This window comes from Alligator sinensis, unplaced genomic scaffold (genome assembly GCF_000455745.1).
Source record: "Alligator sinensis unplaced genomic scaffold, ASM45574v1 scaffold543_1, whole genome shotgun sequence".
Lineage (NCBI taxonomy): Eukaryota > Metazoa > Chordata > Crocodylia > Alligatoridae > Alligator > Alligator sinensis.
This window is the reverse complement of record NW_005842055.1, coordinates 2,423,535-2,435,835: the sequence shown is the minus strand read 5'-3', so window position 1 is coordinate 2,435,835 and position 12,301 is coordinate 2,423,535. Positions and strand designations below refer to the sequence as shown.

General features: G+C 37.4%; 1 protein-coding gene across 2 annotated transcripts in view; it reads right to left on the bottom strand.

Moving 5' to 3' along the window:
* A1CF (APOBEC1 complementation factor) overlaps positions 1-10,169 on the bottom strand; it is a 74,181-nt gene extending 64,012 nt beyond the window's left edge. For both annotated transcript variants that reach the window (XM_006022938.3, XM_006022939.3), the window contains exon 1: positions 10,134-10,169. The gene's annotated coding sequence lies outside the window, so the exon portion shown is untranslated. The remainder of the gene's footprint in view (positions 1-10,133) is intronic.
* Between the last annotated feature and the right edge of the window lie 2,132 nt (positions 10,170-12,301).

Genomic DNA, 12,301 nt, shown 5'->3' with positions numbered 1-12,301 from the left:
GGAGGTTTTGGAGGCAGAGGCAGTCACCTCTAGTCAAATCGCTGGCATAGTAATCGCGATTTGACTATACGCAATTTTTGCCTTACGCGCTGACTTCAGAACGTAACCCCTGCATAAGATGCGACTGACCTGTACTACTTTTATAGAATCTGGGAGCTATGTAAGTATGTGTTCAAGCTCTTTGATTTTTTTAATAGTTTTAAAATCAGAATTCAGTTTTCTGAGAGGATTTATTATAACTGTTAAGAAGTTCAGAGTGAAGCTGTGAGATGTATTTTATAGCTGAGGCTTGGAGGTTGCTTAATGGGACCAGGTACAGACATTACACTTTTACTGGTATAAGTGATCAGAAACCAGTCTATACCCATAACAGAAAAGAAGTTTGACACACAACTAGTTTATACCTGTAACAGAACAGAAGTTCAGCACACATACACTGGTTTAAAAATAGCAGATCCTGGTCTAAGATGTTCTCCCACCACCAAAGGGTGGATGTGTGTTCTGTTTGCAGTCTTCAAACTACATTGCTTGCTGAAAGCCATACAACTTAGATCAATTCTGCCTTGGGCTTTTTGCATGTCTGTACCCAGCCTGGTTTCCAGTCTAGCTGATGCCTGATCTCAGTGATCTGACATGATAATTCTCTTATGCGCTGCTACCTTAGGCTGTTTTCCTGTTCCCAATGAAGTCAATGAAAAATTCCTTCTAGAGACCAATGGCACAGGGCAGAAATTTTAGTTGGAATTAACATCTGATGCTTCTTGGCATTTATAACTGAAGTTGCCCATTGCAATGATAATTTTTTCATGGCCATTACATTTCTGACCCTGCCTACCAATACAAGTCAGGATTAGTTGAAATTTGTTTGGCTAATTTTTTATCTAAAAATGAAGTGCCTAAAGTAGCAGGTGATGAGCTATTGTTTCAGAAATCAACTGATTGATGACTACTCAAAGGAATTTAAACAACACCCTCTCCTTCATCAGAAATCAACTGATTGATGACTACTCAAAGAAATGTAAACAACCCCCTCTCCTTCCCCCTTCAGTCCAGCTGCCACTTGTCATGGTTTTATAAGCAAAGCTTCCTTTCTAAAAATACTTCTTGTCATCCATAATCATCTGTGTGAATGGCAGAAACTCAAACTCCTCACATGAATTGTTCTGCATCTGCAGTTCCCACTGAACTTAACTGAAGTTGAAACTGAACAGCCAAGTACAGGACTGGGGCCTACTAACCAGGTACAAAGCCATCCTATATTTGAAAACTATCTTCAAGTTGCTCTTAGAGAATATTGGCATTTTATCTATGCATAGTCTTAATTTCTTCTGGTGCTACCAAGTCATTTGGGTCTTCCCATAACTATACATTAAGTATAGTTTGTAGGTGGGAATTGCAAATCTCATTTGCTCTTAATCCATTTCTGACTTTAAGTAATCTAGGGTGGGCCCTAAAGTATCTGGTCCCAATTTGCAGTTTAATTCTGTTTATTTACGATATAAGGGGATTTGATTTGCTTACCACTGAAAAATCCAAATAGAAGTGTAATCTTCATTAAAGACATTGAAAGGTTATTGACAGGTGTCCATCTGTAATGCTAAAATGTTCCAAAAAAATATAGCACTATATGGAGGCATACAGGTGTTCCAGCTCCCTGGCTGTAGAGCTACAAAGTCACCTCAATGGAGCTCTCTAACTGATGGGTGATAGGGAATTGCTTCTTGAGTCTGACCCCAGGGCAGCATGATCACTGATGGCTGTCTTCCAGAAGGGGAGAGGACAGGTCATAATCTGCATAACCATAATACTGATTCCCAAAACTCCGGATGACAAGTGCATAAAAAGGGAAGAGCAACAGAGACCAAGCCTATGCTTGGGCAGCATATCTGGTTTCCCAGTGATAATTCATTCGGGCCAGTGAATATTGATGTCACCAATGCATGTTGAGTAACATTCCTAAAAGTTTTCAGTGGCAGAATCTTAAATCTGAATAGCTAATTTTATACCACCGTGTGCTTTAAAGAATCTTTGTCTTCAAAATACTTCATATATAAAGAAAAAGATAATCAGCTCTCCCTCTGCCTGAAGAAGGATTTTTGTACTCAAAAGCTTGCAAAGAACAATATTCCCAACTATTTACTTGTTCTAATAAAAGATATCACATTTATGCAAAGAACCTTGTCTGCCAAAGAAAAAGGTAAGGCATTCTGCTTACCCTGCTTCTGATACAGGCAGTCCTCGACTTACAACATTTTGAGTTACAACGTTTCGCACTTGCAATGTATACAGATTGACACCCTGTTTCAACTTTATGACATCAGTTTTGACTTTACAACGCTTGAACCGATGCAATGCCATGCCAGCAAACGAGTTTGCTGTGTCACTCATCTCCCTGGAGAACATCTGTCCAAACTTTCTTGGACACTTTCTTTAAGAAAGCAGACAAGACTCCAGAAAAACCTGCAGCCAAGATTCCTGAGAAGATTCCAGCTAAGAACCCTTCAAAAAGTCCAACCAAGTGCCTTTCAAAAAGTCAAGCAAAGTCACCTCAAAGAAGTCCTTCCAAATCAATATAATTGCTATTTACAATATAAATATGTTAATGTAGCTATATTACTCATCTATAATTGATCGAGTACAAAATACTAGGGTATTTTGGGTGAAAATAGGGTATTGGGCATTGGTTCAGGAACCAATCCCCTATATATAATATTGTTTCTTATGAGAAAATTGGTTCCAATTTACAACGTTTTGACTTAAGACGTGGTTTTCAGGAACCAATTGTATCATAAGTCCGAGGACTGCCTGTACTTGATTTAGTTTGTTTAGAACTAGCTTGGGTATATCTGCAGAGCGCTGCACTAAGCCAAGTAGACATAAATATGACTCCTTCAACAAAATAATGTAAGAATGTTGGAAAGAAAGCAATGCTTGAACAATTTGTACCGCAGGGTTTTTTTTCCTCCAAGTTACTAATAAATGCCTAAGACTAGTGTTGGTTTAGATTGTATGCTGGCTGCTTGAGATACTGAACTTGGCATATGGCTTAATTAAAGGAAAAGGCTGGAGTAGAAGTGGGGGAGGAGAAGTGGCAGCAGACCTCTGCTATCTTGAGGAATAACACCTCTGGAAAGAAACCGGTAGAGATTAAAAAAGTGGGAGGTTGGACTGATGGAGGATGCTTACTTAGAAGTGAGGACAGGACCTATGTAAATTGGCTTTGACCAAAGAGAACTCCCAGAACAGACTGATCTCTTGCTACCACTAATGCTTCCTCATAATAACCATATGTGGAATAGTGTACTATGAAATTTAACTTGTGTTCTCCTTGCACCAGCAAGAGAAATCTTGACCCCCTATTTTTGCTATGACTACTTTGTGATTTCACCAGTAATTCAGGGCATGATCATACACCGTTTAAATCCAATGAAAACTTGTTATTGACTTCAGGGGTCCATAGAGCAGGCCATTATTTTACCATATGTTGCAGTTTCCTTTAAATATCTGAAGATTAATGTAACAGTACAAATTAAAGGGGCAATTACACTGCAATAATGTATCATGTGTTACCAGGGACGAATGGCCTTAAAGCCAGTTTAATGACCCCATGATAACCTCTTCAGAGCCTGGGAGTTCTCCAGGAGAACCCATGAATTCTTTACCAGCTGACAATGTGAAGGATAATGACACTGCAGTCATAGAAGGAAGGAAAACTGGCTAACGCTGATCACTGCCGCAGTGACTACAACGTTACTGGAACTTGGGCTAACTTGTTCAAAGTTAGTTTGGGTATATTTATAGCACATTAGTTTCTTCTGATGTTGGCCCTTTGAAGCCATTCGCAATTGGAACTCCCAGGGCAGGAAGCAGTGTAATTTATATTAGGAAACCAACTTGGAATGAAGGTCAAATACTCTCGGCCACCTTGCCAGGAAACTTCTCTATATGCTTCTGTGTATAGATGAGCATTTGGACCATCTTTTTTACTATGTATTGCAAGCATTTTTTTGTGTCCATCCAGTTTATAGTCCAAATCTCACTTGTTTTACATGCATAAATAGGCCTTTTGGAATTGATGTCTAATTGTGTGAGCAATGCGAAGTATTTGGCATTGTATGATGCTGAATTGTTGCATTCTATTGCATAAATGAGTTTCCACAGCAACAGACCTTTTCAAGTTACTTTTGTCTGTCCTTGCCATGACCTAGAAAAAAACCTACTGTTACAGTTTCTTCTGATTGCTGCTGTCATTAAATAAAACATTTCCTGATAATCTATAAAGTTTAATAAACTCCTGAATGAGTTGGTGTTTGTCTACTTAAATATCACATAAGTTTTGGTGTGGGCCTCTGTTCAGAGAATGAGTTTTGTGGACACAATGCATCCTAGGTTCCAATAAGCTAAAGCATGCTGTACAGTATGCATCCTTTTCTAATAAGTCTTTGCAACTAACATTATCACTTCATGGTAAGGCCACAGTGCATGAGCGATGTGATTAGAAGGGCTAATCTAATTCTGGAGTATATAAACAGGGATATAATGTAGGTATGAGGAGAGATGGGCATACCTCTGCAGGCAGCACTTGAGACAGTTACTGAAATATTGGGTCTAGTTATAGTGTCCTTCAGTCAACAAACAGAGTTTGGAAAAGGCTCAAAAATGAAACAAAAATAAGAACCGCTATAAGAATTGAGTTCTAAACAATCTGCTTTATATTGAAGGACTTAAACCTAGTAAATTTAGCTTACTAAAGGAGAAAACAAAGGGGTTACTGCTTCATGGTCTGGACATATTCGCATGAGAAGCAGTTTTCTGGCAAAAAAAAGGGCGGGGTGTGCTTTTTAATTTAGTAGACAAAGGCATAACATTGTCCAGTGAGAGAAACTTAACTTAAACAGCAACATCTCTTGTTATCTATCACTTAGACTTTAACTCATTATTAATTTTTTTCCCCAGGAAAAATCAAACTGTAGCTCAATCATAAAATAAGGACATGAGGCAGGAATTTTTCAAGAACAGATTAATGATCTATGATCATTGTGAAAACTTTGTTGGATGTATTGGTATTAGATTTAATATACTTCCTTCCCCTGGTCACAACTTGCTTAATATTTTAAGTTTAAGTCTTGTAAGAAATGATAGGATCCATCTTCAGAGCTTGTAGGAATCAGTCATTTCTGTGCCTCATACTTACTGTATGTTTTCATAGCATTTGTTTCTTTGCTGATACGCACTTTTGTTACTCTGAGGACCCGGATTATTTGCAATTTTATTATTTGATGTAAATTTTAAATAGATAAAATAAATAGCAAGTTTTGTGATGTATTACTTGTCCAAAGTTAGCAGAAGAAAGCCAGCTATGTTGTAACTGGTTTTTTGATGATTTGTAATAGCTAAAGGTAAATGATTTACTGAAGGTCCAGTTATTTCAACATCCTTCTGGAATCACTTGATTAGCTCAAAAACCCAGGTTTGTGGCATAATATCTTGAGCTAATTTATATAGTACCTGATGATCTAGGACTAACATCCATTTGAACAAATTATACATGTACTCATGCCTTATGTGATACATAGGCTTTGTATTGACCATTACACAATATAATTAAATGTTACCAATGCATGTTAAGAGTCTGATGCACTAGATGCAACTGAAAAACTTGGCTGTATGCAGCTGTACATAACCACTAGCAAGACAATTTTTGTTATTACAAATGATCTTCAAAATGGATGGTAGCAATTATTGACTGTAAATGTCTCTAAGAGATGCCTGTTTTTCCCCTTATCCTTTGAAGGTTCTAGAGCCTTAGTCTACTATTATTAAATAGTGTTTTATAATAGTGTGTGTTGTTTTTTTTCATAAGCAGATATTATAGTTGGACTATACTAATGCTAGATTAATATGACTAAAGTTAACAATATCTTATTCAGTTCTATAACTTACCAAAAGTACAACATTTGACAGCTGAATGAATGAGCGTCTTAAAACTCTCTAAAGCAGAAGGAACAAAGAGGCTTAACAGATGGTCAAAATCTATGTAACTTTGTACCTCTGAGATACTACTGACTCAATGGAGTTTCAGTAATAGAAATTCTTTAGTGTCTGGAAAATTGTCTTACGACTTAGACCATAGGAAAATTAATACCTTTCATGAATGCTATCAAAGGTAGGCATTAGGCAACAGGGCATGGTTGTAGTATCTTCGTGGCTGCTTCTGTTATGGTATAATGACAGTCATTTTTGAATGGCAGACAAGATTGGAGGATACCAGGCAGATATTAAGGACAGAGTACTCCTACCTTTCTATCTCCACCCTGGCTTCTATTGTGATTCCTCACAAGCTCTCATAAAAACAACTAATCATCCATGCATAGATTTTGCTGTTGCCCTTCCTTTTCCATCCATTTAGGGGGACATCTTCCAAGCTGAAACTCCCACTAAATGCATTTTAAACATCTCCACATTTGAATTTATAACTCAAAATTAGCATGTGATTTTAGAGCAGATTATTATCATCATTGTATTCTACAATACTAAGGGTACAGATTTAAGACTAGAAGGGCACCTTGTGGTTTCTCAGCTCCTTCTTCTGAGAGCCACCATATCATAAGATTCATGAATTGATCAAGAGCACTCTTAAATTTAGGTTTCTTGCTACTGCTACTCCTCTCTTCTTCAAGACCCTCATTCCTTTGGTTAGGATGCTTCTTCTAACCTATGTTCTAAATTTATACATAACTAGTTTTATGCCCATTTCTTCTTGTGCCAGTATGGTCCTTTACCTTAAATAGCTTTTCCTTCTTGCTATTTAAATCCCTGATCTATTTACACAGGACAATTCTATTCCCCGTCCAGCTTTTGTTTTGCAAGACTAACTACAAGAAGTTTTCCTAGTCTTTTCCTAAAGAAAGTGCTCTATTTTCACGATCATCTAAGTAGACTCCTCTGAACCCATTCTAGTTTAAATTAATCTTTCTGGAACCTGGGTATCATCTTATGTTTGCAATTTTTTGATGGCCACATCTATTGATGGCTTGAAGTCATTCTGTGATCAGCTATGTTTGAGTCTTCCTCCTCCTCTGTTAGCTTTTATGTGACACCCAATTTGTAGTAGAAATTCTATTTGTTAGCCCCTAAGTACATTTTATAATACAAGATACTACCTACCCTATTCCTCTTTCTCTTTCCAGATTTTTAGCATTATAGCTAGCCTGAGCATGGCTGGGGTAGCATGACAGCACCAAGAAGAGCAGCTGCCAGAGGAATCAAGGGGAGCTGTTACTTTCCTAGTAACAAATTTGAAAAGCTACAGTGCCCAAAAGGAAAAACTAATATTTCAATGCATATCATTGGAAAGCTGTTAATGACTACAGTAAATTTATGAGGGTGGATATTATGAATACATTTTTTTTAAAAGCTGCTCAAGTGATCAAACTCTAATGTGAAAGATTTCCATGGACCCTGATCCTAAATATTCTGGTTATTATGCAAGAGTGGAAACCAAGCTTTTAGTTGTTTATGTTAATCACTTTTAAATGAAAGTTTGGGTTTAAATGACACCATGTTGGTAGCACCAAAAATTGATATCTCCCCCTGCAACACTGAACCTCTGGCTACTTCTCCTGCACCATACATTACCACCTCTGTTCTCTTTCCTGCTGCTGGAGCCAGTCACTTCAGGGTGAGGGGCAAGTAGGGGTGGAGGGCAGGGAAACTGAGTCAGGAGGATGAGACCTCCCTTCCCCACAAGCTCCATTCCAGCAACCCTGTCCTGCCCTTAGGCAGAGCGGGGTGCTCGTGCCTCGCTCGCCACCTATCATGCTACTGTTGATAAGAAATAATTTTAATACTGACAGTCATATTTTTTATTCTTGCTTTCCTAAACTGTTGTTCAGCTCTTCTTGTGTTGTGCCACAGAAATGCCTGTTTTGGTGGATGAAGTTATTAATTTAGAGAATGAGAAAAGGGAGTGTACTACAGGATGAATGGTGCTACATAATTCTTACTGAGCCCAGGTAATAGGCATTTGAATGTCCCTGAAAATACTGAACAAGACCTGGAATTTAGTCCATCATCTGGCTTTTGAGTGCCTGAACAGGGAGAAAAACTGTAAGATCTTTCTATCATATGCTGTGTATTATTAGGGTCTCAATATCCAAATACTCATGTAGCAACATATGCTTTATGCTAAGATCAGTAATGCAGTTAACTGATATCTGCAAATGATTTTTCTACTTCAGTGAAAACATAGGTTTTTGATGCTACTCTTCCCAGCTGCTTTTTTCATTCAGGCTTGCATGTTAGCAATGTTCTTCTGAGAAACCTAGTTACTGTTTCCATGAATAGGATAACAAAATGGTGTTTATCCTGTGTAGATCAATATAATTTCTTGTTTGAATATATTGAGTCACTGATGTTTAATGAAAGTTCTTTTGTAATTGTCCCCAGAGCAAAAACACTTATGAAATTAACATCTTGAGTGAGTTCTAGTCACTAAATTTTTACCTCTTAATGAAGCAAACATGCAATTCTTTTAGTACTTATTTGTTTTTTATAGTATCAACTAGAATTTTAAGCACATGTTTCCCACTTAATGCCTTGGTAATGTTTTCTGTTTCTTTCTAAAACTAATGTTTCCCAATTCTTTTGAAGAGAATAAATGTATCTGTTCTTTTTAGGTTCATTGAGATCAGTCCTGAGAAAATGTTAGGATAACTTAGTGTACTTACACTTTGGCTGTACGTGTTTGGGTCCAGAACTGTGTCCTGTACTAGCAGTGCAACAGTAGGGTCCAATTATGCCACTTCTACATTGCCTTGTTTTACTTTGAACAGTCCCACTAGAAATGGTTACTGCTTGGTATGTGTGGAGGGTAGTAAAGCTTAGACCTAAACCACATCTAGACTCTTCAAAAGAGCAGTAAATCCTCATGGTGGTTCCACTATACTGATTTCATTGTATTAATACTTCTCTTGTAAACAGCGTGTACAAAAATGTTTAGCTTGCTTACTTATCTTATTTACTTTTTTAAAAGACTTGTGCCTAGAGCTTTTAATAATGAGTTTCTTAGGCCATACAGTTAAACATTTATTCATCTCCAATTGTTTCAGCTTTTTGAGTTTCTTTGCCTTGAATCCAGAATTCAAATATCCTCCTAAGAATGAACTACAACAGTTTCTGAATATAAACCCATTTCTCTTGGTTTTTAAACTCAAAAAATGCTTTTAAATTAAATTGACTTTTAAAGTCATCCACAGCCCCATATATGTAGCCATTCAAGCTGTGTGTATTTGGAAGTGGGAAGGCGGGGAGGAATGGAACAAACTACTTGGACCATAATATATTAAACACTCAAAGTATTGCTGTTTTGACTAGGTATTGTATATGAAACAGATGTCTAAGAGAAGTGACTGCCTCAAACAGATTAACTCTTTCTACAGGGAAGAAGGAATATTGAGAAAACAACAGGAGGTGTACACAGGCTGATACGAGATATCATCATGTATCTAATGATTAGCTATGGAAAGTTGTGTTTTAACAAATCAAAAGCAAATTGTCTGAAGTCCCCTTTCCTCTGTCAATCTCATTTCTCAATAAGGCGTGGTTGGTCATTTACATTCATTTAAGAGGCATCCACTCGCCACTGTCCATACAGAAATGTTAGGCAAGCTGTTGCTTGAATGTCGTATCGTGCCTTCTGAAGGTTGCTAAAATTGAGGACATCATCTTTGTGCTTTTAGGAAGGAGAGTTTGCATGAAATCCAATCAACAGTTAAAAGCTGTGTCTAGGTGTTGTCTGCTGTAGCCCTTTGCTGTTAGCTATGTTAGACAGAAATCTACCATAGCTTGGCATGTCCAGTACTTAGGACCTTTCCAGAATGCTCATCTCTAACTCAGAAATTTTTAGAAATTAAGCAAAAAAACCTGAGAATTGTGGAAGTTGGGATCACAATTTACGTCCATACTGCTGTGCACAAACTAAGTTGTTTTTTTGCAGCAAGAGCTGTATTTCAGGCAATCCCTACAAATCCTATGAGAACACAGAATGATGAAAGCATCCTTTAACAAAGCATCAAAAAATACTATTGCCTCATTTATAAACTTAGAGTGGAAAAAACAAATGCGTACTCTACCTGAGCAATTTCAGAGATCGTCACCCGGAAAAGTTCTTCTTGATTATGGGGAGTTTGCAACGTGTCACACTGGTTATTCTCTAATCATCATATCAAACTCTTCAGCAGCCTCAGGTTGGTTTACAGTCCCTGCAGGTTAAACTTTAACTCAGTCTATCTTTCAGCTCTATGCAGCCCTTTGACCAGATAACTAGGTCACTGCAGCTCAGACACTATCTACACAAACTACATTTGTTTACAAGTTTCAAAGGACTCAAGTCCAGAATATGGCTTAGAATATGACTTACCTATTTTTTTATCTAGACCTATCTGGATAATTCTTTTTGACTTCAACAACAGCTAAACTTTACTTAAAACTTACACTGGGCCTCTTTTAAAAAAAATAGAGAGCCTTGTTTATCTATTTCATAGAGGGTACCTATCCTATCATAAATACTACTATTTTGTTCAGGTATGCAATTATTTTGTTGTACTGGACTATAATGTCCAGCATGTAGCTGAAGTAAGAATTTGGCCGTATTATATAATATAAAATCTGATGTCCCATAAATTAATGACGTGGTCAAAAAAAAGTCTGTATATTTGGTAAATTTTCTTTGTTTGAATTCCCTGTAAACAGAAAGCTGCAGGGGGAAATAGAACAAAAGCATATTATCATTGCAACGAAATCTTGGGGACAACTATAGCACTGGAGAAAATGAATCCGTCCTGTATAGAAGCAAAGTGCAAGAATGCCAAGTGGTGCTCTCTGTAGGTTCAGCTCGCACAAAAAATTCACTTGTGGGTGTTAAAAGAATGATTTGTTTCCACCTTCCATTCTTCTAGCATTTTAATCTATATAGCTCAAGGTGGAAATTGCTTTGTGTGTCTAGTAAAGAAAAAACATGCAAAATACACAAAGCATGCAAAATGCACAGTGTTTGGTAAAAATGATGTTTTGGGTTATATGCTCCTTTTAATTAATGGATTAGCTTGAAGTGGACAATCTGCTTCAGAGCCCTGTTGGTTCCTCTCTATCCCAAACTGCAGTCTTTTTGATATAGAGAGAAAGAAAAGTTTGCTTTTTCAGGAGCAAATCCCTTCTCTTAATTATACTCTCAAACAATTATTTGGAGTAGGACTGGTGTTCTCTTATTGATGAGCCATAACTGCTATTAGTACTTATAACAGACAGTTTTCAATTATCTTTTTTTTATTCTTTAGGCTTCCATACACTTTAAATGTCAAGAATCCTACCACCTCAGGAAAGGGAATCTAAACAAGGGCAACTCCTTCCATCCTCCAGAAACTGGACCTCTGGACATATTAAGTTCCTCTTATAAGCCTTGATGCAAGCACTATGGCATAAGCATCCATGGACTTGTTAGGAGGAAGGCTATTTGTTGTTTTTATAAGCTGGTTACAACCACTTAATGCTTTCAATGTCCAGCACACCAAGTCATCCCTGACATACTATTTTCAAACTTTTCTGAGATGTAGCAGTAATTCTGACACCAGCTCAAGGATGAACTAACTGTAAAGCAGTGGGGCTTGCTATTCAACAGAGAAGCATCAGGCTAATGCAGCTGCCAAATACAATATTCTCAGTACAGCACATGTAAAGAACTTCAGATTTATAAGTAGTCACATGGTTTTCCTAGCTCTCCAAGGAAGCCAGTATACAGAAAAGATGAGTACTATCAGTTTTCCACACTTCCTCTGACAAATGGGTGAAATAAAAATTAATTGTGGGTTTGCCAAAGACACTTGCCATCATAGTTCCTCACTATGGAACACAGTTTTAGTCACTATGAAAGAAACATTTGATCCACCATTTGTAGGTGAAAGTTGTTAGGCTCCTTTCGCACAAAGCCCAAATGCCTCAGTGACAAAAGTTTAGACAATACAACCATCATGACACATTTAAACTGGCCAGAAGAAACTAGTACTGTAAAGGCTGGAAACACCCATCCTGAATTGGCAGTGGGCGCAAACATTTTGTAACCCTTTCTCTGCTGATATTGGCCCAAATGTGGGTCCTTATTAAAAATTGATGCAGATTAAGGAGATAAAAGACAAGGAGACGCTCCCTTGCAGTTCACATCAAAGAATATCCATCAGGAAAATGTTTTGTTTTTCCTTTGTCTTCAAGGATGGTAAATTTTGCTTTATCATAACAAGGAAAGACT